The following is a 27,845-nucleotide window of genomic DNA, read 5'->3' on the forward strand; positions in this document are numbered from 1 at the left end:
ATAGTTGAGAGAGGATAAATGAGGGGTTTGTGGGTTACTCCCACCCTTTTTATATTACTTCACTATAGAATATTAAATTACAAAAACACCCTTCATGTAATTGGAAAATTAACTTTGCAAGCCAAGAAACCATATGCATGAAATATAAACTATAAATTACACTTGTAGCTCAAGCTCACTCACATATTCACAAATTCAAACAAGTTATTTAATTAAACATAAAATCTACCTAATTAATTTGTTTAAACTATTTGTTGTGTAATATATCAAAATATTTCTTGTTCAGTTGTTTTATATTTCTTAGTTTTTATCATGTCCTTAAATTCAGTAGAACTTTTTTCAAAATTTCCTTTTTATTTTTAATTGTATGTTTATTTTTTTTAATTAATAGATCCCTACCCGTGGTATAAAATACTCAAAATTTCGTCATTGAACTTCAGCTTATTGCATGGGACGACCGGGATCAGAAAGTTTACGGTATGAAGTTTAATCGACTTTGCGTGCTTCCCCAGCTCCCAACCGTCTCTCAGCTCGTGACCCGCCAACGTCAGTCCCGGCTGCTGCGCTCCATCGTTCATACTTTCTAGTTCCATTCCCTTCTTCTTCATATCCTCGCTGGTTCGTGACCCCCTGCCGTTATTTGTTTATTCGGTATGTAGTGTGAAACTAAATTTATGATTCATGGAGTGATATACGAAAATTTTCTTCTGCTTTTAGGTCTCGAGAACCCCTATGCTAAATTATCTTTTGGCGTTTCTGACGAAAATGCTGTTATCCTGCACTAGTAGTCATCGGTTTTCTGGTTGTTCGTTGCGAATGGTTCATGTGATCGAATGCCCATGTTCTGAGCAGCTCTTTTGAATTTTTTGTTGAAATGCCCTAAAGAAATGTCACCTTAACTTCTGTCTTGCAAAGTGTGACTATATCACATTGAAATTAGGCCATTCTGTCTTGGCACTTGTAAGATTGTGCTTGCCTTTTCCTACTCATCATTCGATTTGAGATCTTAGATACAGATATTGAAGGAATGTTAATTCTCATCACCTTACAACTTTTCAACCGAATTTCTGGGTTTTGAAAAGAACAAATTTTGTGGGTCCAAAACGTAGGAGCTTCTCTGCAGGTGGACATTCAGAGCACATTTTGTGTCTAGGAAGGAACTAAGGACAGAGCACTAGTGGGCACCTTGGAAACATATGCATTTGGCTGAAAATCTCATGCTTTGTGGAAAGGAATGAAGATGCCTCTTGACTATATAATCAATGAAAGAGAGTCAACTGAAGTTTTTTTTTTTTTTTTTTGTCTGAGGGCAAGATTGTAGAAGACCTTCAACTATAGAGTTGTAACGGGTTATGAAGAGATACTTCAGCTTTTTCTCATTAATTTAGGAGTACAGTTACTGGATGTAGGGGTTTGAGGGCGTGAAAGTTTCAACTTCTTACTGAATCCATAGTTTACTCAAAAGCATTTCCTAGATCAAGGCAGAAAACTCAAATCTAACCCTCCTAGAATCTCAGGAGAATCACCTTTTGGTTGTTATTCGAGAAAAATAAATCATCTCTTGAGTCATAATATGGATCAGGGCCATTATAGATGTATGCTCTTGAGCACAGCGGTAGCTTTTGGAGATTTTAAGGCTTGTCACCATACTTTGTAAAGATTGGTGTTTATGTTTGTGCTGTATCAATGAGTCTTTTTTGTACTTGAAAGAACTGTATTCCCTGATTTGCTGTTACTAGATCTACATGGTTTCCATTGCTGAGTTTCTCAATGAGATTGTAGCATTTGTTTCTCGCATCACTGCCACCATCACTGTTAAATCCAATCGACCTTAGTGGGAAACTAACGATCACCTGGTTATTTAAATTGAAAATATTCTTTGAACGGCATCTTCAATAGAATAATGTAGGAAATGGCTACAACAAGGGTGTAATTGCTATGAATCCATTTTGGCCCATTTGAAAATTCTGACAGACCATGCAAGAGCTGATAGGACCTTACACGCATACATTCCTTGAAAACTGCTTCACAGTCTGCAATTCCGTATCTTCTTAGACATGGGCAAACAGAGCCGAAAGGCTCTTGTTGTACACCTCTGTACAGTTGGATGCTGCATTTCCCTTAGCAGAACAGTGAAGACAGCTCAGGGAACTCTTGACTTTTATTTTCTTGCAAATAACTGTAAATATCATAATTGTCAATTCAGACTTCTCTCTTTTGGGCATTAGAAATCCTAGTTGTTTTGGGCCTACTATGCTGAATGAGATGATTCTTTTTCTTTCTTTACTTTGATGCATGCAACTGTTTGATAGTTTTATCATCTACCCAGTAATTGAAATTGTTATCTATGCAAATCATTGAGCCATTGGTAGTTTAGTATTAAAAGCTTAATTCCTGTTGGTTGAAAAGAAATGTCCGATGAACAATGGAGTGGCAATTTGGAGACAAGCAAGGCAGAGCGCTCTGTGTGGCTGATGAAGTGTCCTCTTGCTGTCTCAAAGTCGTGGCAAGCCCACCCTCCTGATTCTTCTCAACCTGTTGCAAAGGTTGTCCTCTCCGTTGATGCCCTGCAAGCTGGCGATACTTCTCTCCAGGTATTACAAGCAAAGAGTTGTCAGCTATGCTACTCTAGCTATCTATTTGTGGTATTCAAGTCTACACTTCTGTTTTATTGGTATTTTGTGTATGTGCATGTTTATGCATGTGCAAATTTCCTGTACAAAACCCAATTAACCTTAGGTCAAGGGACTGCTAGGTTCTTGATTTTAGCTTTGAGCTTACTATTTGTCATGTAACTGCAAGTGTTTTCAGTTGAAGTGAAACATTTGTGCTTAAAGGGCGTCACATTGAAACTAATTCATGTCAATATGGCATTACATGATCTCTCTGTTTTTGCTTTTGTTGTCCCATTTTCTTTTCTTAGTATCTTCAGACATCTGCTACCCTGTATTATTTCCATTCATAGTAGTCATTCCTTTGCATTCAACTGGTCTCCAGACGACCTTAATATGCTCTTTTTTCCCTGTCAAAGTAATAAAAGCAGTGAGCACAGGGATAGACTAAGGCTATCAGAATAGACAAGAGAAAAAAGAAAAATGACAGAAAGGAAGAACTTGATGGTTGAAAGAAGTTAAAAACTAAATTTGACAGGGGGGAGACATGTAATTCTGATAATTCTAATCAGCTCTCTCCCTCTATTTATAAACTATCAATTATAGAAAGAAAAGTTGAACACAATTTACATGTAAAGCAAATCACATAATGTCTCCAAACAACAGTCAACCACTTAGCCCATCAAACACGTTGCTGCTCCATCACAATATAGCTTCTTACTCTCAAATAACCACGAGGTTATTGTTTTTTCCATAGTCATAGACAAAATGAGTATTAGTTATTCGATGAAAAATTTGATGGTGTTATTCTTCCTTTTTTTGCAGAATATTTTATTCATCTCTTATTTTATGTGCCTTACATGATAATCAGTTCACAATGGAGTTGACTGGCAATGAGGGTATTAACGTGCCTAAGAGTTACTCGTTGAACATGTTTAAAGATTTTGTGCCCATGAGTGTATTCTCAGAGACATCACAAGGTGAGAACTATTCTTGTTGTCTAGTCTCTTTCTACTGCATTTCATAAATTGTGAATGCAAGATCTTCATATCCAATTCAATTCAGTTTAGATCTGCTTGTTTCATCATCTGTGGAATTTTTATTTTTATTTTTGAAAAAAGTGGATGTTGATGAGATAATTGGACGCTATTGCCTCAAGTATGTGAGTAAAATTTGAAGAACTAGTACTTATTCTTTGCCCTTTTCTGTTTGTTATTTTCTCTGGTGGCATACCTGTAGTTTCTAAAGCTTTGGTTGAGGTAGGCATTCCATTTTCTAGATACTTATGTCAGAAAAAGAAGTCAAACCTCCTGATATTTTATTTGGAAATGTTTCACAAACTTCAAGAGCATTTTTCAGAACTTGTACGGGGTGTTTACTCAGAGTCCTTAGGAAGTTATTTTAAGCTTTGCATCTCTCAATATTATTTTTGGGGAACATATCCATAAGAGCTATGCACTTTTAAATTTGAGGAGTCCAAGTTGAACGGTCTAGGTCCATCCTAAAATAACTGAAATTAGAAGGTTTATTCTCAACTAATAACATAGGAGTCCTCTATGTTGGATATTGCACTAATGTTCCCATCATGTTTTGACATAAAGAAATAGACGTCTTGGCTCGAGATATGACAATACAAATGGGCAAAAATTAAAACAAAGCATAAACTATGCCCAACGAGACTATCCCAAAATGATTAGTTGAAGTTAGGAATAAACTACCTTGGTACCATGTTGAAGTCGAGTCCAAGTCCATTTCAAAATGACTAACTAAAGTTAAGAGCGCTTTTCCCAACTAATAATAAAAGTTTTTTTACTGTAACCTATGCAGGATTGTTCCTACTAACATAGAACTTAGCAATGATTTTGGTTTCAATTAGTCTAGTCATGACAAATATGCCCCGTGAAAAAAAATTGATTGGTTAAGGGGCCTATCAGTTAGAAGAGTTTCAGGTTTGAATTTTTCATTTTTTTTTTTGAATATGGCAAATATTTTCAAATTTTAATAATGTCATTTGATGTATCTCAATAATCTTATAAACACTGTTTTCTGGTGGAGGAAGGGAGGTTATTAGAAATAGGTTTTTCATTTAGTGGCCTTGATGGAATAAAATTTGATCAATGGTTTTTTTTATAAAATATCTTCCTCTTATATTGTTCAGAGGAAAAGCTTATGACCAAAATATAGATTGTTCATATAGTAAATGTTCCAATTAAGTCTTATGTATTATAATCATCAAATTATTATATACTTATGTTAGAAAAGTTAGTAACCTTGTTCGTGGAAAAACAAGCCTGATGCATTTTGTGTTCAACAAAGATACACTTTTAGAAAAACTAATGAGGGGTATTTTGGTCATTTCACCTCAACAAATGTTTCAGATTTCCTTGTCATCTTATTCTACATGTTTTATTATGTTTATAGACTCAATATCATGTAATTTGGTTATGTAGACTGGGAGATGTAAGGATCTAAGTGTTTTAAGTATGTAAGGGGCAATTATGTAATTTTCATATCCTCACTTATTAAATAGAAAGATTGGACGAGCATGACTCCAATGAGACTCAATTCCTGAATTGTCTTTCTCCTTTTTCTTCTCACTTTAATTTCTCACTTTCCTCATTTCAATACACTCTTTTCTCATAGTATCAAAGCCGCATTTTGATCCTGGGACCTATGGGCCCACCACTCTTCTCCTAGGCAAGCATCATCGACATACGTTTCCAGTCTCTCATCATAAGACTAGTTAGTTGTTTGAGATTGTTTTTTCAGATGTTTGGGATCCTTGTCCTGTAACTAGCTTATTTGGTTATAAGTATTTTCTTTCATTTATTGATGATTTCAGTAGATGTACTCGGGTGTATCTCCTTATGAAGAAATGTGAAATTTTTTATGTATTTCAAAATTTTTACAATGAAAGAAAAAATTAGTTTGCCACTTCTATTCATGTTTTGTGTATAGATAATGGTTTTGAATTCATGAACCATAAATTCGATGTGTTCTGTCAAAGTCTAAGGAATTATCCATCAGTCATCTTGTGTATTTACTCCATAGAAAAATGGAGTAGCTGAACGTAAAAATCGTCATTTCTTGGAAGGGGCATGCACGATGTTGTTTTATGAACCAAAAATTTGATGTGTTCTATCAAAGTCAAGGAGTTATCCATCAGTCATCTTGTGTATTTACTCCACAAAAAAATGGAGTAGTTGAACATAAAAATCGTCATTTGTTGGAAGTGGTACACACAATGTTGTTTCATATGAATGTACCCAAGTCATATTGGGGTGATGCGGTTCTTATTACTTGCTTTCTCATCAACAAGATGCCTTCATCCTTTTTTGGGGGTAAAATTCATGTATAAGTTTTACTTCCTTCTGGTCCGTTGTTTCCATTATCATCACATGTTTTTGCTTGTATCGTTTGCATGCATGTTTGGTTCATCCAGAGATAAGTTGTCATCTCGTATAGTCAAACGCATCTTCTTGGGATATTCTCACACATAGAATATCCATTATCACAAATGTTTTTGTCCGGTCGACTCAAAAATCCTAAGAAAAAAAAACAGAAATTTATTGTTGAGAGTGGGATTAGAATCCACAACCTCAACTTAAAATTTAAGAAAATGACCTCTAATCGATCTCACCTTCAGTGATATCTTTGGATACATTTAATAAATATTTGAATAACTAGAAAATCAGTATATTTGTTTTTTATGCCATTTCCCATTTACTTCATATGAATTTTCAAATATGAATGTATAAATGCATATTTATAAAAAAATTTATTTAGGCTTTTTTGCATACTTAATTTTCTATACATATTTTTGGTTGACCTAAATATAAGGAATTAATAATTGGCATAAATTTTTGTCAATTATCTTGATGTCATATTTTTTTTTACATTTGAATAATTGAGTAATAGCCACAACATTCTTAAATATGAAAATGTCTAGTGACATTAAACCTAGTCACATAAAGTTAATGACATAAAAAAATGTGATTAATTATGGAGATATAATTATTTAACCCCACAGTGTAAATGCTTAAGTGATTAATCAAGATGAGATAGAAATACTCAAAAATAAAATAATCTAGTTGCCCATAGGCCTAGAAAATTTCTTTACAGACAAATTTTGATCCCATCATAAAGTGATATAAATCGTTTATGTGTTATAATCTAAGCCCACATGAAAGATTATAATGACATATTGATTTATTTGTTTGAATTATTTACATGGATAAATATTCAATATTTGGCTTCATTGCATGTTTTAGTAAGCTTTTTGTTTATTTTGCAGTTGTTCAAACTTTATTTGTTCCAAATTTTGATTCCTCCTATATTATTCCTCTGAATGGAGACAATTATACTGATTGGAAGGAGAAAATTCTCCTGTCATAGAGGTGCATGCCCAATTTTATGTAAAATGTATGCATAATTTTATTTGCAGTTTATTTGATATGTATTTTATGTAAAGTTTTAAATGTAGGTTTGAGCTCAAACTCGGTTAAAATTATTGGCTCGATCTCGATTACAATTTTAGGCTTGATGCTAGGCTTGATTTGATGCCACCCCTAGTTACAGGTGTTGAATCTATTATTCCTTTACTGGTATATGATAGTCCCGCACCTTCACCGAGTGTTACTGTTGAGAAACCACTACAGGCATATCATCAATGACGATGCCCTCTCCTCAGCGTACAATTCCCTCTCTTCATGCCGGTCCATGATCCTGATTCGTTTGCGGATCTTGAGGTAAATGATTTACATCTTCCTATTGCTCTTCTAGAAGGTGTGAGGAAAGACACTCGTGTTGGTCATTTCACTTTGTTTCTTTCGATTTATTATCTGACCAATATAAAACGTTTGGTTGTCTCTATCTACTTGCACTATTCCTTCTTTAGTGTATGGCTATCCTTTCTTCTCCAGAGTGGAAGTAGGCCATGGATGTTGAAATGGAGGTACTATTAGATAGGGGGAATTGGTAGTCATGTGATTTACCCTGGGGCACTGGTTGTCAGATGTAGATGGGTGTATACTATGAAATGAGCCGATGGTTCCATTGAAAGGTTCAAGGCTAGATTGGTAGCCCTAGGCTACACACAGATATATGGCATTGATGTGTTTGAGATATTCTCTCCCGTTGTTAGGTTGTCTTCTGTCAGAATTTTAGTTTCTATTGCTGTGAATTAAGGGTGGTCATTATGCCAACTTGACATCTAGAATGCTTTCTTGTATGGTGATTTGAATTATATGGAGCAACCTTCAGGGTATGAAGGGGAGTGCATAAAGTGTGCAACTCAAGAAAGCAATATATGACTTGAAACAGAGTTCACATGCTTGGTTTGAAAATTTTGGCCAAGTGGTGATGTCAATGGGGTTCTCTAGTCACTGTGACCATTCACTTTTTGTCCTGAAGCAGTCATCCGGTATTGTGGTGTTGTTGGTATAATTGGATGATATTAAATCATTTGGCAGTGATGTGGCTGGTGTCAGAACCTTTTTGACAAAACATTTTCAGATTAAGGACCTTAGTTTGCTAAAATATTTTCTGGGCATTGAAATGGCAAGAAGTAACGAAGAGGAATGTAACAAATATGCTACAAGAGGAATGTAATCCCAAGTTTGACTTTCTGAAACATAAGGCTGAGTCTGCAGTGCCTCTAAAATACCTGAGAATCCACTTCACTGCTTCCCAAAGTTGCTTACCCGGATTACTCATATATCTGCTCACAACTCTCACTGCATGACCTATGTCTGGTCTAGTGCACACCATGGCTTACATGAGAGTGCCAATAGCAGAAGCATAAGGCACATTGGCCATGTTGGCTTGCTACTGCTCTGTAGAAGGTGACTGCTCCTTAGATAGCCTAAAGTGACTAACCAAAAAGAATATGTGAAGAAGGTGTTGAGCAGATTCAACCTGAATGATGCAAAACCAGTGAGTAAAAAAAAAAAAAAAAGAGTCACTGGTTTTGCATCATTCATGTTGAATCTTCTCAACACCTTCTTCACATATTTTTTGTGATAGTTTCAAGACATCAATGTCCCTAGTAATCCTCATCCCAAGGATTTGTTTTGCAGCACCCAAATCCTTCATTGCAAACTTCTTGGACAAATCCCTTTTCAACTTATCTATTTCCTGTTTGCAAGCACTTGTTATCAACAAGTCATTAACATATATAGCAGTAGAATGATGTAGGAGTCATCAAACTTCTTCACATTACAGCAATGATCCGCCTAACACTTCAAGAAACTATGACTACTCATAAAGGTGTCAAACTTTTTATACAAATATTCACTCCAAGAAGCACCCATGGAGCAAGAGAGGTCTCTAGCCACCCTAGAGAGCTCCGGTAAGTCCTCAATGAGGGAGCGGGGGCTGCAACATTCATTTGACTAGAAGATGAGGGTCCTCCCATTGTTGGTGTAAAAAGAAGTTGCATCTCTGAATACTGGGAGAAACTTTTGAACTGATTTCCATATCGGGGATAAGAGACGAGTGACGCCACCCTCTCTCCACCAAGCACCCAAAAATTGAAGGTAGAACCTGACCATATCTCTCTATAGGCTGTTGTGCTTGACGTTGAAGTTCCAAATCCACTTGAGCCTATGGGCTTTGTTCATTTCCTTCATAGGCCGGATGCCTAACCCACCCCTTTTGTGAGGTATTGCATATGTCCTTCCAACTCACTAGATGATATCTAAAAGTGTCTTCTGATCCTCTCTAGAGAAAGCGCCAACGGATGACGTTAATCTTGGTGTAAACTGAGGCCGAACAATGCATGAATGATAGCAGATAGTTTGGCAGCCTTGTCAAGCAAGACTTGAGGAGAGTGAGTCGCCTCGTTGTAGATAGAAGCTTACCCCTCCAAGTAGCTAATCTCTTCTCAAATTTCTCAATAAAGGGGGACGAAAGTGAAGTTGAAGGCCGAGAATCAAAGAGTAGGAGCCCCAAATATGTAGCTGGCAAGTTTTCTAAGGCGCATCCCAGGTAATCAACCATGCTCCGAAGCACAGATGAGTCTATGTGATAGCCATGGAGAGTGGTTTTCTTCTAGTTGATGCTCTGACCAGAAGCCAATTCAAATGAGCCCAAAACAGGACGCAATTTTCTGATCTGATCCACAGTACCAACCCTAAAACAAATGGTGTCATCTGCAATTGAAGGATCGGTATATCAAAGGCTGCATAATCTGTCGTGGGGAGAAGCCATCCCAAGTTTTTGGCCAAATAGATTAAGGAGGAGAGATATTTTGCCACCACGTTGAAAAGCAAGGGGGATAGAGGGTCTCCATGTCTGATTCCCCTGGATCCCTTCAAATACCTGCAAACAGTTCCGTTAAGAAGAACGGAGTAGCTCGTAGAGGAGATGCAACTTTGGATCTAGAAGTGCCATTTTTCCCCAAAGCCCATCTTCCCCAAGAGAGTGTCCAGAAGCTTCCAATTAACTCTGTCGAAGGCTTTCACGAAATCAAGCTTGAGGATGAATCTGGAGAGCTTTAAAACCTTAAAGTGGTGGATGAACTCATGACACGCCATGGCCGAATCTATTATGTTCCTTCCCTTAATAAAAACACTTTGGCCGTGATGAATAACAATAAGGAGAACCGCTCGGAGGCGATTAGCAAGGAGGTGCGCTATCACCTTATAGGTAGTGGTGGTGAGACTGATCGGTCAGAAGTTTGATGGGAGCTTTGCCTCTTCTTTTTTAGGGATGAGGCCAATAAAGGAAGCTCCGATACTCTTGTATCTGATGCCATGTTGATAGAAGGAGTGAACCATGCTGGTCATGTCATCTCTGATGAGGGGCTAGCAGCGATGATAAAATTTCCCATTAAATCCGTCTGGGCCTGGAGCACGGTCTAGAGGGAGACTTAGGGCTGCTTTTTCAATTTCCCGACTGGATAAGGGGAGCTCAATAAAACTGGCTGCAATTGATGGAATAGCCTGGAAATGGGCTCTTTGGAAGAAAAGGCGGATTGACTGGCAATCAGAATATAGATCTACAAAAAAATTCACCTGTAAGTCAGAAATAAAGGATCGATCCGAAGTGGTCTCACCATTGACACTGAGCGTGGTGATGTGGTTGGCTCGTCTCCGAGTAGAAGCGATTGCATGGAAGAATTTGGTATTTGCATCCCCGTTTGAGAGCCATTTGAATCGTGCACACTACTTCCAGTGCACGAGCTCACTATGAGCGAAGGACTGCAGTTGCCCTTGGAGGGCACTTCTCTGCTCCTCTGAGTCTAGATAGGCAATCTGAGCAAGGGTGGAGCTCTCTCTGCCGAGGAAGAGACCTTTCTCGCGGAGGCCCAGAAGCGTAGCAGTACCTTCAACAACTTGAGCTTAATTGGAAAGGACCATCCTCTACCAAAAGCACTGGATAGAGGTGTCAAAAGAGGGGTCCGCCATCTAAGCATTGTTAAATCTGAAAGGGGGAGGGGGGTGGGCCCGGCCGAAGTGGGTATCAACCATGCCTTTTCTATTCAATATTGTTGCTGAGCTCCTATCTTCTATGATCTACAAGGCTAAGAATGTCGGGTGGTTGGATCCGATTAGTTGCAAGGCTGAGTTTGATGTGCCTCTTCTTCATTATGCAGATGACACACTCATTTTTGGTGTTGGTTCACTAGAGTATGCAGTGAAGATCAAGGTCTTACTTGGGTTATTTGAGATTGTGTTGGGACAAAAGGTCAATTGGCAGAAAACCACACTTTTGGGGTTCAACATCTGCCCGACATATCTTCACTCAATGGCAGATGTGTTGGGATTCTCTTTATCCTTGACCCAATCACATATCTTGGCCTCCCCCTCTTTACCTCTTGCATCAGTAAGGATCTTTGGATCCCAATTATTGAGCAGCTGGAATTGCATTTGGCCACTTGGAGAGGTCGTTTCCTCTTAAATGCTGGAAAACTTGTCCTTCTTAAAGCTTGCTTGGCCAGTATTCCCAACTATTTCCTCTCCTTCCTCCACTGTTTAGCTTCGGTCTGTGTGCAAATTGATAGGTTGATGAAAGGTTCCTTTGGCGTGGTACTTCTTCGGACTTTTAAGTATCATCTTGTGGGATGGAAAGATGTGTGCATCCCCAAATCTAGGGGAGGGTTGGGTATACGGCTCACCAAGCATATGATTACGGTTCTTCTCCTTAAGTGGATTTGGAAATTCAACAATGTTGGTAGTGATTTTTGGAAGGCGATGGTGTCCGACAAATTGAACTGGCAAGATCATTGGTGGACTTCAGGAGGAAGGAGAGCTTCGCTCTCTCCAATCTGGAGAGCTATATTCTTTCTCCTCCCCCTTTTCAGCTCGGGTCTTTGCTTTCATGTTGGCAATGGTTGCATGATTCGTTTCTAGGAGGATCGGTGGGTTGGGTTCGGATCTTTGAGGGCCTCCTTCAGTTGTGTTTGGCGAGCCTCTTCCCAATGCTGCTTCTCTGTTGACGATGCCTGGAGATCTGGATCCTAGGATCTTCGCCTTCGTCGTGGGCTGGATGACTCAGACGCTTTGCTTGCCACACACCTTCTGGAGACTCTCTCTTCCTCTAGGCCTAGGGAGGCCATTGCTGATTCAATGATTTGGTGGCTGGAAGCTAATGGTAGTGTTTTAGTCTCTTCCGCCTACTCTCTCATTATGGGATGGTCTTCATCAGTGTCTGATCATGAGGTGGCCCTTATTTGGCACTTATGTGCTCCCCCGAAGGTCAAATGTTTCCTATGGAGTTCTGGTTTTAACAAGATCCTTACAACTGACAATCTTCGGCGCCGTGGTAACCATAGTGCTTGCTTTTGGATGAGACTATCAGTCATCTTCTCATCTCTTGCCCTTTCTCATGGTCGATTTGGATGAGCATTATCAGTTGGATTGGCTTTCAGCTATGCTCCTTGGAATCTCCCTGCCCAAGTTGGGCAAGATGCTTGTCTCTGCTTGTGTAACTTTTATCCATTGGGGCCTTTGGAAGGAGCATAACAATAGGCGATTCAACGCCAAATTTCTCTCTCAGGATAGGGTTGCCTCATCTATCATTGGTTCCATCTCTACATGCCTCCACTCCAGGAAGGAATTCTCCTCTCTCCAAGGTTGCCCTCTCAGGGACAACTGGCATGCCCTTGCCTGGATGGGCTCTCCTGCTAGACATCCCATTATGCAAGAATAGCAACCTCCTCATCCGGGCTTCATCAAGCTGAATTTTGACGGTAGCTCCTTTGGCAATCCTGGCATGGCAGACTTTGGTGGCGTGTTTCGGGACTCCTACGGCAATCAGCTCATGTCCTACTCCTGTCCCATGGGCATCTCTTACTCTGCCTTTGCTCAGCTTCAGGCCCTCCTCAGTGGCCTCACCATTTCCCATACCTTACTTTTATTTGGTCCCATGTTTCCAGATCTGCTAATTCTGTGGCTGGCGCCTTTGCTAAGCAGGGAGCCTCCCTCCAATCTGTTATTGTAAGGGGTGTGTCTCCCTAGTTTGTTTGTTTGTTTTCTTTGATTAATAAATTATCACTTCTTCTTAAAAAAAAGTATGTAAGTCGCAATTATGTAATTTTCATAACCTCACTTATTAAATAGAAAGGGGGGTCACAACGAGACTAAATTCCTCAGTTCTCTTTCATCTCTCCTCAATTTCTTACTTTCCTCTCTTCATACTCTTTTTTCTCATAAACATTGTTTCCATTGACTGAGATTTTTTTTTTTTTTTGCTTTTCTTTTTTTGGAGAATAATGAAAAATATGAGTTTCAATTTTGAGTTATTTAATCAAACCCAATTCTCATGGTAAAACTTCAGATGCTCTGTGGAGCAGTATGGTTTTTTTTTTTTCTTTCTTTCATTTTAGATCTTATTTTATTTTATTTTATTTTTTGTTTTTTGTAAGGCAAAATTTTGTTAAGAGAGAAAACAAAGGGGACACCAAGGCTACTATGCAAAAAGGCCTAGACCTAAGAAGGAAAAGTACCAAAAAAATAACAACATTCTCCTGCAATTGCCCCAGTTTTGCAAATTTAGCTGCCTCAGAATTCACACTGCAAAGAATATGAGGCCAGATAATCTCAAGATAGCTAGCAATATCATCAATTTTAAAAAATTGCTGATAAAAACTTGATGGAAATTCTGTTTCCACCCATGAAATTACAGTTTTGAAGTCCCTTCTGACAATTGGTGGCAACCTGAAATCATTTTCACCTTTGTTTTCAGTTGTCGTGAAACTTCTTTCAACTTCCCCTTAAAATTCTGACAATAAAACTTTGTTTCAAACAATAAGGTAGTGGATTGGGCTTTTAGCTCATTGGCGACATAGGGAGTTTTTTGTATGAGGTCTTAGACTGAAGGTTTAGTTAGATATGGAGTAACAACTTAAGGAAAGATTCATTTGCCATTTAAAGAAAAAAATCTTCCTCCATTAGTAAAGAAAAAGTTATTGACACTATAAAAAGTAAGAAGAAGAAAGGTTGAAGAGAGAGAATGAGAAGGAGAGAGATTGGAGAAGAGAAATTGAGAAAAGAAAACCAAAAATTTGTGGCTGGACTTCCTCCAGCTTCTATTTATAGATTTAGGGTCGAGTAGGTGAGGTCGATTTACAACATTGCCCCTACTTTAAGTGAAAACCCTAATTCTTTATTTCTCCTATTCTACGTGTCCCTTTTACATGAAATTTTGTCCGTAAACATAGTTTGACATGTAGAATAAGATTACATCAAGAAATATAAATAACGATAAGGTAAAATGACCAAAATGCCCCCTATTTTTTTTCAACACTCCCTCTCAAGTTGGAGAGTATATATCGAACAATCCTAGCTTGTCGCAGAAATTCAGGAATTCACGCTTTCCCATTGCTTTAATTAGGATATCGCCGAGTTGATCACCATACTGAACATATGGAGTAGTTACTTATTTTCTCATTACTGCATCTCGGATGAAGTGACAATCTACCTCTGTATGTTTTGTTCTTTCATGAAAGATTGGATTATTTGCAATGAAGATTGCTGCCTGGTTATCACAATACATAGTGTGGGCCATTGCTCTATATTCTGCTTTTACACTGGACTGAACAACAACATTCTATTTTTTACTTTTCTAGCTGAGTATATTTCCTCCAAAAATACACAGTATCCAGTGGTTGATTTCCTGTCAAGCTTGGAGCTTGCATAATCAGCATCAGAGAAAGCTTCACTCTTCAAGTGATTATTAGGTTTGAAAAGGAGACCTTTTGTTGGTTCTCCCTTTATATATCTCAAGATTCTTTGTGCAACCTCTTGGTGAATTTTAGGTGGATGCTCCGTGAACTAGCTCACTGCACTCACTGCAAATGAAATATAGGTCTAGTAACTATAGTATAGACGAGTTTGCTTAGTAGCCTTGGATACATTGTTTTATCTTTTAGTTCTGGACTTTGATCATCACGAAGATCAAGTCATACTTCCATAGGTGTATCTACAGGTTTAGCCCCCAGAAGACCATATTCTTGAAGCATATCAGTAACATATTTTCTCCGAGTCAGTGTTGTTTCTTCTTTGCTTCTCTCTACCTCAATACCTAGAAAATATTTCAACTGACTCAGATCCTTAGTTTGAAAGTGATTTGCCAACTGGGATTTAATTGTTTCAATACTTGATTTGTCACTCCCAGATAAAATGATATCATCTACATACACCAGTAAGATAATAATTCTAGATGATCGTTTTAGAATAAATAATGAGCGATTACAATGGCTTCTACGAAATCCCATAGATATAATAACTTGGCCAAAATTTTCAAACCAAGCTTGCGACTCTGTTTTAAGCCATAAGAGCCTTCTTTAGTTGACGTACCTTATGTGTCTCTCCTTGAGCAACATACCCTAGAGGTTACTCTATATAGACTTCTTCCTCAAGGTCATCCATCATATAAGAAGGCGTTTTTAATATCTAGCTGGAATAGAGACCAACTATGATGGACTGCAATAGAAATACGTATACGAATAGAGGACATGCAAGCAATTGGAGAAAAAGTCTAAAAAACATCCACCCAAATGTTTGTGTATACCTTTTTGCAACAAAATGAGCCTTATTCCGTTCAACTCATCCATCTGAGTTATATTTAATAGTGTAGACCCATTGACATCCAACGACAACATCACTTGGAGGTAAGTCACATAACTCCCAAGTTCTTCTTTCTATTAATGCTTCCATCTCAACATCCATGACATTCTTCCAATGAGGTTGCAACAAGGCCTCCTGCACTGAAGAAGGAATATTGCAAGTGGAAATGGACAAATCAAACTTACAACAGTTATCAGACAAGGAATCGAAGGAAACAAAATGAGATAAAGGATGGTGGGTACCTTTATGATCACCTTTCCGAAGGGCAATGGGAAGGTGCAGATCACTTACCTCAGGATTGGGAGACGATGAAGAGTTATGGTTGGATGTGAGGAGGCGGTTTGGATCAGAATGAGAAGGTTGTTGTCGGCTGGTATACCTATAGTGATTTTTCAGTAGGAGCATCTCGTGAAGCTGGAGCACATTCATCAACTGGAAAAGGAATAACTGGAGTAGGTATAGAAGGTTCGGGTGGAATCGATTCAGATGTAGAAGATTCAAAGGAGGAAACATCCTCAAAAAAGGTAACATCAGTAGAAACAAATGTTTTTCTCATAGATGGATAATAGCATTTGTAACCTTTCTGTGTTCGAGAATACCCTAGAAAGACACACTTGATAGATCGTGGAGACAACTTATCCTTTGACTGATAAAAAACATGTATAAAACATACACACCCAAAAATCCAATGTGTCACTGGAAACAAAGGTGCAGTAGGTAAAACATTTTGAATAGGGATCTTGCCATCAAGAATAGATGACGACATTCTATTCATTAGAAAACATGCAGTAAGAACAACACCCCAATAAGTCTTAGGTATATTCATGTGAATCAGCATAGTACGAGCTACCTCAAGTAAATGACGATTCTTACATTCAACAACTCCATTTTGTTGTGGAGTAAACACACAAGAAATCTGATGAATGATTCCTTGTGACTGACAGAAAGAACCAAATTTACGATTCATAAACTCAAGACCATTGTTTGTACGAGATATATGGATAAAAGTGCAAACTGATTCTTTATTTCATTAAAAAATAGCTGAAAGATCCTCTGTATTTTTTGTTCTTTTGTTAATATACACATCATTTTTCAAAAAAAAAAAAAATCTGAAAGACAAAAAACTTTAGATTTTTCTCGCATGAAAAATCCAAGTACATCTATTAAAATCACCAATAAAGAAATAAAATACCTATGACTAGGGGTGGCATCGAGCCGAGCCGAGCCCGAACCTGCCTATGTTCGAGCCGAGCCTCGTCTCGAGCCTAAAATTGTTATCGAGCTCGAGCCCAAAAATTTTAACCGAGCTCGAGCCGAGCTTCGAGCCGAACTTGAGCCTCAACATACATTTAAAAATTTTCAAAAAATTATATCAAATAAATTATATATAAAATTATACATACATTTACATAAAATTGGGTATGACCTCTACATAAAATTAGGCATAACCTATATATATATATATAATACATGTATAAGATTGAGGCATAACCTCTACTTAAAATTGGGCATAATCAATATACATAATACCTGCATAAACACTCCATGTTTACACTCCATAAACACTCCATAAACACCATAAAATTATCTATACATTCCATAAACACTCCATGAAATTGTTTACACTCCATAAAATAGTCTAAACACTTCATACACTGCATAATATTTTAAATAAACTCAATACAATAATCAAACACAACAAAATTAAACAAAATATCACTATCAATTTACAATCACCCAAATAAAAACTATAAATCCGTTATAAAATTACAAACTATAGTTGTTTCTCTTAAAGCTAGAAAATAATATAGGTCCCTGCATGAGCAAAATCTCCACCTATGACAAAAAAAAAAAAAAAAAATTAGTTATTGTCAGATAAAAAATACTCTTCCACTACTAGTTACTTAATGTCGTTAAAAATATTAAAAATACCATGATGAGAGAAACATGAAAAATCATATAGCTGGTAGCATTATCTCTACACTCTTCTTCTCAGGCTGTAATCATAAAACAAAATTTTAATAAATGAAACTAACAAATATACTAAAAAATATCATAATAAAGAATTGATCAAAGAAATTTACCTTTTGATTTTTCTTTACACCTTGAAGAACCTGAACCCAATCACTGCCACAAATCAAAGCTTGACCTGTATTTGGTGCCAAGGAAGAACGATATAAGTCTATTACTCTACCACCAACACTAAATGTAGACTCTGAAGATATTGTGGATATGGGAATTACAAGGATGTCTGCTGCCATCTTAGATAATACCCGAAATTTCATATGATTCACTTTCCACCATTCTAAAACATCAAAATTATATTGTGAAGTTTCCTCCCAACTATATACACCTTCTTCAAGATAAATTTCCAATTCTGACCTAGGTGAATTAACTACACCATTTTGTTTCATATAACTCATTAACTTTGACCAACCTGAACTTGATGAAGGCCTACGACTTGTGGAAACACCCATAGTGCTAGTACTTGAAACAATCTCTTCATTTCTAATATCCACATTATATAAGGATACATATTCATCGTAGATCTCATATAAGGTGCGTCGAACTAAATTTATATTCATTGTAGCTTCCTCCTTAGAATATATCACTGGAAAACACATTTTGATCAACTTTAATTTGACCCTTGGATCCAAAACTGAAGCAACAACCATCAATAAATTGCATTCACCCCAATACTTCTCAAATTTCTCTTTCATTCTACTAACCATTGTCCTAATGAAAACATTTTTATTTGTAGAATGAAAATCCAAAACTTCTTTTACCCTATATACCTCACTAAGGTACAAATTAGAAGTAGGGTAGTCACTCCCGGAAATTATATTAGTAACTGCATTAAAAACTTCTAGAATCTTACACACCATGTCAACCTTTTCCCATGCATCAAAACTTGACAAACAATCATAAGTTGGTTCTCTAACTTTAAATCTAGAGAATGCATATTTGAATTTTAATGCAGAAGACAACATATCATAAGTGGAGTTCCAATGAGTTGGACAATCAATAACCAACCTCTTTTCACCAAGTTCTAATTGTTGTACAATTTCAGAAAAAGTGTGAAGTCTAGCCTCAGACATATTTATGAATTTAACACTTTCACGCACATTATCAATGATATCCTTAATCTGAACAAGACCATCTTGGACTAATAAGTTCAAAATATGAGCACAACAACGCACATGAAACAACTTTCCACCACACACCAAATTTTTTTTCCTTGAAAAATCTTGTTTCAAAACTCTGATACAAACATCATATGCAGCATTATCAACTGAAATACTAAAAACTTTATTTTCAATCTCCCACTCTTTCAAACACTTGTAAATAGCATTTGCTATATCAACGCCATGACGAGGAGGAGGAACATGCACAAAACTCAAGACTCGTTTTTTTAGCTTCTAATTACTGTCAATAAAATGCCCAGTAATAACCATGTATTCAATTTTTTGATTTTGGGACTTCCAAAGATCCGTGGTAAGACTAGTCTTGTTAATCTCTTTTAACAAAATCTTCAATTTCTTTTTGTCTGCCTCATACACCTCCATACACTCCTTAATGGTCTTATGGGATATTTTCTCATAATTCATATTTGCCATCTTCATTACAAAATTAAATCTCTCCTCTGCTACTATCATGAATGGATGCTCATGCATAAGAATCCAATGAGCAATGAGTACTCTCATTTTAGCTTGATCATATTTTCCTCCAAAATCCATAAAAGGAAGTCCAGATGGACTCTGATCAACATTAGACCCTGCTCCCATTGGTTGAAAGTTTAAGGTTTTTTGTTTTCTCATTGCCACTTTTCTACTAGTGCAACGTTTCAAATGTCAACTCATATGTGTGGTCACTCCACTACTAATAACATTCAAATTGATTTTACAATGAACATATTCAGCCTTTTTTGTACCATTAAGTGATACTTCTTTGAATTCCAACTACACATGAGACTTTTTTTGTCTTTTTGAAGTATGGGTAGAATCACCTTCATCCTCATTTATGGTAATTTCATCTGGGCCCACTTCTATGACAGAGGGTAGTGACTCTGGTGGAGTTGAGTCACTATTTATAGCAACACTAGAACTAGTGTTAATTATCGATGTCAATTGAGGAGGTGTTGACATTCTTACTTCTACAAAAAAACAAAATTACAAATTAAAAACATAAAGAAAAGAAAGTTATCCAAACAACAAAGATCCTACACATAATTTAAGATACTTGTCTATTCTTATAGAAAGGTACGTGACATTGTGACAATCGGGAACGACCCTTGTCTTTCAATACAGCGGGTCTCTTTGAGCCTGTAGCCCTGCACCCAATAGTTTCCAGTCCAATATACCAATCCTTTTTTTATAGATAAATTTTAAAACTTCTAAGAGAAGGAAATAAGCACACCAACATTCTCTTCTAATATTCTGATGAAATTCAACCTCAATACCAAGAAATTAATGATAAAAATGAAAATAAAAATTAACACTTATAGAACCCGAAAGTGTGTTTGCTGTTCAGGGATATCTCCAAAAGCCTTTCCAAGAATGAAGGAGCACTGCTGAAACGAAGTGAGAGTTAGAAGTTTTGTGGGGTTAGGTCGGCGATGAAAAAAAAAACAGAACATTAAATAAAAATCTTACCTCCCGTCACTTTCGTCTCGTCAGCGAGGAAGAACTTCAAATGAAGAAATCGAAGAGGAAGGATAAAAATCGATTGTAAAAAAGAGAGATAATTTACATCCGTCTATATCTAACGTATCAATTCAACGAAAAATGAACATTTGACAAGGTTTAGGCATCATATATCATCCAATGAGTAAATTTAAGACATCAAAGGTTCACACACAAGATCTCAATTTCCAAAAGATAGAAAAGGAACTATTAAATCACTTTTGCTAATACATCAAGCCATATAACATTTTAGAATAGCAGCAGATATAAGTTCAATGAGAATTAAGAAAGAAGGACAAAAACTAACATTTTTTATTCTTTTTATAATAAAGAGAAGTTGGATGCAATTAAGAAAGCTCCTTATTCCATTAACTATAATAGAGTATTATTGAATAGAATATGTTATCAACACTAACATTTTTTGTTTTTTTTTACAATAAAGAGAAGTTGGATGCAATAAAGAAAGCTCTTGATTCCATTAACTATAATAGAGTATTATTGAACAGAATATGTTATCAACACTCAAAATCATGAAATAAAATTCCTTTGCTAAAATATATCAAGTAACAATTTGAATACCATTGCTGTTTATTGCTGAAATGTATGATAAACATACAAAATTTTATACGAGGTCAGACACCTAAAAATAAGAAGGCAAAAAAGAAACAAGATCCCAAACATAAAAATATTTGAAAGTCTAGAATAATAACTTCATTTATGAAGAATAGTGGAATTTGAGCAAAAAAATCATTGATAACCAACTATTTTCCAAACATTATAGCACTTGAGCTTAGTAAGTCATTCTGAGATGTACAAAAACATAACAAATGACAAGGTGGGGTATTTTTCTCCCCCCTTTCCTTCTTGAATGTTATAACTCAGTCTGAAGTTTCCTGGCTCTCAGCCAACTAGAATGCAATTGATGGCATACTCAAACAAAAAATAAAACAAAATGAAAAAAAAATTAAGAGAATAAAATAGGTCAACCTCTAGTAAGAACAGGTGTCACTGAAGCACCATTGAACTATTTGAGATGCAAACAATTGCAAGAAAAAGAGAGTATACCAAAAACTCATCTAGTGGAGGAACCTATATTACTATACCAACTGCCAAAATTTGAATGCCCCTCACCCACCAAAATCACTTAAAACTAACTTTAACATTAACATTAGGATTGGAATTGTAAAGGAGATTTCCTTGAAACAGTGGAGGTTGTGCAGATGAGACTTGAAATAAGACATGAGAACAAAGAGAATAATTATGACCATCTTTGTTGGAAAATCCATCCCCCAAAGCTCTTTTTCTTTAAGTTATAGAGGAAAAGGAAACATCCTTATACAATTTGTATAAAATGATCTTCCTAGTATGTTGTGACACTGCATTTCCTTCTACCCTTAAATCAAGAACTCACCGTTTCAAAAAATTAAACAGTATCAACACTCAAAATCATGAAATAAAATTCATACCGGCAGTTTTCTTCCAAGGATTTCTTCCCGAGTGTACTTTGTACGTTCAAGAAAACTGTCAGCTGCAAATATCTGCAAAAAAAAAAAAAAAAAAAAAAAAAAGATCGTTATCTTTGCTTAGGCATAACTGCATTCTAATACAGGACATTTCACTTACAGAAACAGAGTGTTTGCCGTTCGGATATCCAAAAAGACTTTCTAAGAATGAAGGAGCACTGCTGAGAAACGAAGCAAGAGTTAGAGATTTTGTAGGTTAGGTCGGCGACGAAAAAAAAAATAGAAGATTAAATAAAAATCTTACCTCCTTCCGTCAGACCGTCGATTTCGTCTCGTTGGCGAGGAAAAACTTTGGATGAAGAAATCGAAGAGGAAGAAGAGAAAGAAATCGCAGAGGAAGAAAAGACAGAAATTGCAGAGGAAGAAATCGAGGAATCGAAGAGGGAGAGGGAGAACGAGGGATTTGAAGACCAAATCCTCCATTTCCCCTGAATACCTGCTGACGGACAATGATTTCTGCAAGAAATCATGCTGAAACGGCATGGAAATGGCAGAGTGAAGTATGGGTTTCGCAGGCGGCAAGACGAAATGGAGAGAGGTTTCCCCAAAAATTTCCAAATCTCCCGATCCCCGAATCGCTCGTTAAATTAACGAGTCGGCTCGCGAGCCGAACCTGGCTCTGCTTGAGCTCGACTCGTTAATGTAAACGAGCCCATTTCTGAGTGCGAGCTCGGCTCGAGCTCGAAATATAACGTATCGAACCGAGCCGAAACCGAGCCGAACTCAAGCGGCTCGCGAGCCGGCTCGGTTCAAAGCCACCCTTACCTATGACCAAACTGACTAGTCACAGGACAAGGACTCTAGACATCTGAGTAGAAAAGGTCAAAAGGTTTACTAGTTTTATGAGATGAAACAGGAAAGGAGCTTCGGTGATGCTTGCCTAGTTGACATGACTTTCATTGGAAAGTAATACTAGAAGGAAGATCTGGAACTACTTGAATCGGTTTTTCTGGAGACAGATGACCAAGTCTGAGATGCCACTGAAGAGGTGAATTAGTTGTATGTGGAGCATGTAAAGTACTGTCTGGATAATGGCTGTCCAAATAGTATAGTCTCCCTCTCTTATGAGCGGAACCAATCATCTTCTTCGTCTCGAGATCCTAAAACACACAATGAGTAGGGTAAAACGTGAGAGAACAATTCATGGACTTAGCCACCTGATTGACAGACAACAGATTTAAAGAAAATTTTGGAACTAACAGTGCAAATTGAGGTGAAAGGAAACGTATAGGGGTAACATTTCCCATTGCATGTACTAGTGAAACTGACCCTTCAGCAAGACTAACATGCTTAACGAGAACAAACTTTTAAATCAGAAAATAGTGAGAACATACCTGACATGTGTTTTGTAGCACCGGGGTCAAGAACCCAAGATGGGGAACAAACACTAAGAGTACAGATATACCTGTAGTAGGAATCATATGTGCCAAGGATAGAGGAAATAGATAGTTGTGCCATACGCTGGGAAATCTGTTGCTGCTGTTGTGAGTTCTGTTGTTGCTATTGCATCAATTTCTGTAATTCATTTGGAGCACCAGGTGGGATTGTAGTTTCAAACCCTGGTCTTGTACCTTCATGTGTAATAGTATTTGCCCACGCAGGCTTCCCATAATTTTTCCAACATCTATTTGAGTAATGATTTGTGCATCCATAGTGAACACACTTGCTCTCACATTTACCATCTCCTCGGCCTCATCCACTACTAGAGTTATCTCTACCTCTGCCTCTACCAGCCTCTGTACGTCCCTTAGACGTGTCAATAGAATTAAATGTTGTAAGCGATGTATAAAGGGTAGTAGCCTCACCTGCTTTAGTATCTTTTCTAGCTCTAGGCACAATAGTTTTTTCAATTCTTTGTACCTTATTAAAGGTAGTAGAGAGGTTAGGTATTTCATCTGAGGCCAAAATTTGTGCCTTTATGTTGTCAAATTCGGCACCCAATCCATCTAGAAATTTTGCCACAAGGAGTTGACTCTACTGTTTTTGAAGTTCCTTTTCATCTGTAGTAAAAGGATGAAAGACATTAATTTCCTGCCAGATACTACAAAAAAAACTATAGTAGTCTATCACAGTTCTATTACCCCTTTTCAAGCCAAAAAATTCTGTATATAATTCATAAACTCTAGAAAGATTGCTCTCTTGTCTATAAAGAGCTTCTACGGACAACCACATAGCCTTGGCAGTTTCAAAGTTCATAACTTGGCTCTTGATATTAGATTCCATGTTGTTAACAAGCCAAGTCCTCACTTGACTGTTTTCAGCCTCCCAATCATCACCTTGAGGAACAGGAGGGCCATCTCTAATAAATTTTAACTTTTTCCTATCCTTCAAGTACATTCTAATAGATCTAGTCCAAGTAAGGTAGTTATCACCATTCAACCTATCAGAGGTGATAGTGATAGTATCTTTACTATCAGGATTTTATGACCCTTTTGTTGGAATGTAAACCTCACCAGAGTAAGCCATATCATAGATAGAAGATCAAATAAACCCTTCAAAAAATTCCAAATCAACCAGTTCAAGTGGGCCCCCCCATGTAAAAAAACACAATTAGTGCAGTTATAAGATGTACACAGATCAAACAATCCAGAAAATCCAATAAGGAGATTAGATTTATAAGAAAAAGTGCATTGGAACCTACACCTGGGCTGACATCAGCAAGTGCACATATGACGTCAGTAGTTACAGTTTTTGAATTTTGCCGTACACCTCCAGATCAGCATAAAAGAGCCTCTTTTGGCAGTTTAGAACATTAGAATATATTCTGAGAAAAGTAGGACCAGTAACCCTAGAGATATAGTAGAGTAAAAATAGGAGAAAAAATTCAATTTTTACTAACTAGTAACCAAAAACCTAGAAAAGATCTTCCTTTATATAGATTTCTGTTTCAAAGAGGAGAAAAAAATTCATTAAGATCCTTCCTAGATGCGATCTACTGCTCTGATACCATGTAAAAAGTAAGAAAAAGAAAGGTTGAAGAGAGAGAATGAGAAGGAGAGCTTGGAGAAGATAAATTGAGAAAAGAAAATTGAAAATTTGTGGCTGGACTTCCTTCAGAATCTATTTATAGATTTAGGGTTGAATAGGTGAGGTCAATTTACAACATTGTCCCTACTTTAAATGAAAACCCTAATTCTCTATATCTCTTATTCTATGTGTCCCTTTTACATGAAATTTGGTCCATAAACATAGTTTGACATGTAGAATAAGATTGCATCAAGAAATATAAATAACGACAAGTTAAAATGACAAAATACCCTGTTCTTGTTTTTCAACAGATACTTTTTGGGTATGGCTGTCATTTTGCATGCAATAAGTGCTAAATGATACTTTATAGTCTTTTACTTTTATAGCTGTTTCTCTTTCGCAGGAAAAGTTTCAATAGAAGGAAAAGTAGAACATAAGTTTGACATGAAGCCAAGCAACGAAAATATGTAGGAGTATGGCAAACTCTGTCATGAAAGAACCACCAAATCCATGATCAAGAGTAGACAAGTGCAGGTATGTAAGTTCCACCTTATTATTTCCTTCCTAATGTTACTCATTTGTTGCTTTTTCTCCACTTCTGTGACTTCCTGACACAATTACTACAGGAATAGCCTGCACTGTTTCCTCGTATTTTTCTGAAAAAAAGATATACTTTATACAGGCATTTTAAGATGAATATAAGTTTGAAAATTATGTGCTTGTTTTTCTTTTTAGTTCAAATCCAGGGCAGGAATTTTATGATTAAAAAATCATGTTTCTCATTGGGACTTTCTGACCACTTTATCTAGAACAATGTTTCTTACCATTGGGCTACAGGGTAAAAATTCAAGGCCCAAAGTGAGGTTTACTTATTAACTACTTTTATTATCATTCCTGAACATGAATATCGAGTTTTGCAATATTTAAGCAAATCTTTTTGTAAGTCCGTAAAATTAATTACTTTCATGTATTGATATATATATAAGCTATTTTCTGTACTATAATGAATTGAAATTTTATTTTTGAAGCTTATCTGTTTGTATTTACTTTGTCCATACTGTTCAAGGTAATTAGCAATGACCATGGAGCACATATGAGGCCAATGCCCGGAATGGTTGGATCAATTGCATTGGGTTCAAAGGTATGGGATTATCCTCTCTTGTTTAGACATTACGTCATCTGCACCCAGAAGGAAAAAAAGAGAAGAAGATGCACGTTCCCTTTTCAATATAGACTAGCTAAGGTGTTGCTTTGTTTGAACCTATAAGATTTACCTGTTACGGAATGACTGATTGATAACCTCCTGGCATTTAACTTTTGGCATTTAAAAAAATATTGAGGGGAGAAGCACCAGGCTAATAGTTTGTGATATAATCAACTGGCTTCTGAACTTTATTGCTATTTTTCTCAGGATAAGAAAAAAGGAACACCTCTGAAGGGATCAGATGTGAAAAGAACAAGGCGTGAACGTGGAGAACTGGAGGATATCATGTTTAAGCTTTTTGAAAGGCAACCGAATTGGGCACTGAAGCAACTAGTGACAGAGACTGATCAACCTGCAGTACGTTTATCAATCCATTGTTGCTTTCTGTGGGCAATTATAGTTTTTCCAATGGAAATAATGTGCTACTTTTAAAAGGGAAACTGTTTCCATGAAGAAATTCATATCAGATGAGGTTAGAGTGATCAATCTTTTGAGAACAGCCTAGTTCAGGGAATGGGACAATACTTATAGATTCAGATTGGACCATGGGCTTAACTATAGGTCAAACCAGGCCAGGACGCTTGACAGGCTTTCGGAATCTTAAACCTAGAAAATGTTCAGAATATCCAGAATGCCTAGCAGGCTTGATTTGTTTCACCTGTGAACCTTCGGTTTGCTGGGCTTGATTGGTTATGTGGTTCTCGTTAACCTTGAACTTTTTTTTTTTCTTTTTCTTGACTAAAAGTTGGGAGTGACCTGTTTTTTCTTAGGTTACTCAAGGTAAAAAAGATAATTCTGTAATTTGTTAGGACCAGTAGTAGGTATAATAAACTGCTTTGAAGTTCCTGCCCACCTTCAAGACCATGAAGTTAATATTGTGATGGCTGCATAAATTTATTAAAGGGAGAGGGAGTGGAATGATGGCTATATATATCATTCTCTGTTCTGCTCTTAGTTTTTTCCCCTATTACCAATTTTCTGCAATGGTAAAAGGCCAAAAGTCTGTTTCATCCCAAGCGTGAGGCTGCTTAAAAATTTCTAATGCTATTGGATCATTGGATGATTATGTTGTAAACTATGTGATCTAAATGGTGGGCGTAACTGAATGAGCTACTTTTGTAAGAGTGAGTTACTGTAGATAGCATTTTCTCTTTCCTTCCTAAACCCATGTCAGAATATCACTGTTCTCAGCTGTTATGAATCTTTTCTTTTCTAGTTTTATTTTCAAATGAAAAGGAAAAAGCTCCATTTGTTGTGGTGAGCGTGGTCTTTTTCTTGGGTCAAGAAAGAACTAGTAATATCACTAAGCAAGGCGCAAAATCAAATATGAAGTGGAGTAGAGGGACAACTGTAGAAGAATGTTTTGCAGTGGATTATGAAGTTTTATTGATTCGCGGCAGCTAATTATGCAACTTGGTCTTTCTTTCTTCTTGCAGCAATTTCTCAAAGAGATACTAAATGATCTGTGTGTGTACAACAAGAGGGGAACAAATCAGGGAACCTACGAGCTTAAACCAGAATACAAGAAATCCAACGAGGATGCCAATCCTGTGTAGCAGAGAGGGACGTAAATGTGAAAGAAAAATCATCTTGAAGCAGCTGTTTGTACAATGTATCATTAGCTTCGTTACTTGTGACCATCACTTTCAGGTTTCCTTCTTTGAAGAAACTTTTAGATACTAGGAGTAGGACATGGTTCAGGGAGGAAAGAAGGTTGACCAATTATGTAATGAAAACTCTGTAAATGAATGGAGTGGAACTCAGTGAAATTGTAAATTTCTTTTCCT

The 27,845-nt window shown here is 36.9% G+C and overlaps 1 pseudogene; it reads left to right on the plus strand.

The window, feature by feature from the left end:
- Window positions 1-479: 479 nt before the first annotated feature.
- On the plus strand, window positions 480-27,845 carry LOC137939450 (transcription initiation factor IIF subunit beta-like; annotated as a pseudogene).

Source organism: Aristolochia californica, unplaced genomic scaffold (genome assembly GCF_029961685.1).
Source record: "Aristolochia californica isolate CCGP_79_NKW_82.1479 unplaced genomic scaffold, dmAriCali1.0.hap1 SCAF_8, whole genome shotgun sequence".
Lineage (NCBI taxonomy): Eukaryota > Viridiplantae > Streptophyta > Magnoliopsida > Piperales > Aristolochiaceae > Aristolochia > Aristolochia californica.